The sequence below is a fragment of the Peromyscus californicus genome, unplaced genomic scaffold (genome assembly GCF_007827085.1).
Source record: "Peromyscus californicus insignis strain IS unplaced genomic scaffold, ASM782708v3 Scaffold_4__1_contigs__length_199733344, whole genome shotgun sequence".
NCBI classification, from domain to species: Eukaryota; Metazoa; Chordata; class Mammalia; order Rodentia; family Cricetidae; genus Peromyscus; species Peromyscus californicus.
In genome coordinates this window covers 170,659,102-170,659,992 of record NW_026294562.1, presented here as the reverse complement: position 1 = coordinate 170,659,992, position 891 = coordinate 170,659,102, and positions in this window count along the sequence as shown.

The following is an 891-nucleotide window of genomic DNA, read 5'->3' as shown; positions in this document are numbered from 1 at the left end:
AGCATTTCTACTCAAACCATGTTCTAGAGGACTGGACCATAAAGAGAGAAAGGGGGAGAGGAATGGAAGGCCCACGTTGAGAGGGAAGAGGTGGAGCAGAGTCAGGGGCACAGACCTTTTCCTCAGTTGAAGTGAACCTGGGAGGTGCTGCCTCCTGCCAGGAAGCTCAGCTTCACGGAAGGACAACAAAGCTGACACAAGAGCAACAGGGCATGGGAGCCATGATGGGGTTGATGCTCTTCTCTGTGGACAGTTCCTTACTACCCTATCATGCACGGGTGTGTCCCTTGGTGGTCCCTTGGCAGGGGCTCCTACTCACAGGAGAAGAGACCATTTCCTGGAAGTGTTGGGAAGAAGGAAGCACAGAGACTGGCTGGGTCTCCTACGGAGGACAAGAGCCTGAGAGGGGACACAGGGCTTTTAGTTGGGGCATCAAAGGAGATGACACAGAGGGACAGAGGCTCAACAAGCTCTCTCTGAACAGGAACTGGTCTGGGCAGGGAGTGTCTTCGTTTGCTCTCTTTTGCTGTGATAAATACCATAACCAAATCAGCTTGGGGAGCAAAGGGTTTATTTGGCTCATATATCTCAAGTCACAGTCTGTTGAGGGACACTGAGGCAGAAGCTGAAGCAGAGACCACAGGGGAGTGCTGCTTATTGGCTTGCTCCTCAGGCTTATTCAGCCTACTTATACAATCCAGGACCACATGCCCTGGGGTGGCACCACCCCAGTGAGCTGGGTCCTCCCTCCCACATCAACTGTAAGTCAAGAAGATGCCCCCACAGACTGGCCTACAGGACAATCTTATGGAGGCATTTTCTCAGTTGACATTTCCTCTTCCCAGATGAACCTAGTTTGTGACAAGTTGACAAAATCAAAACAAACAACAA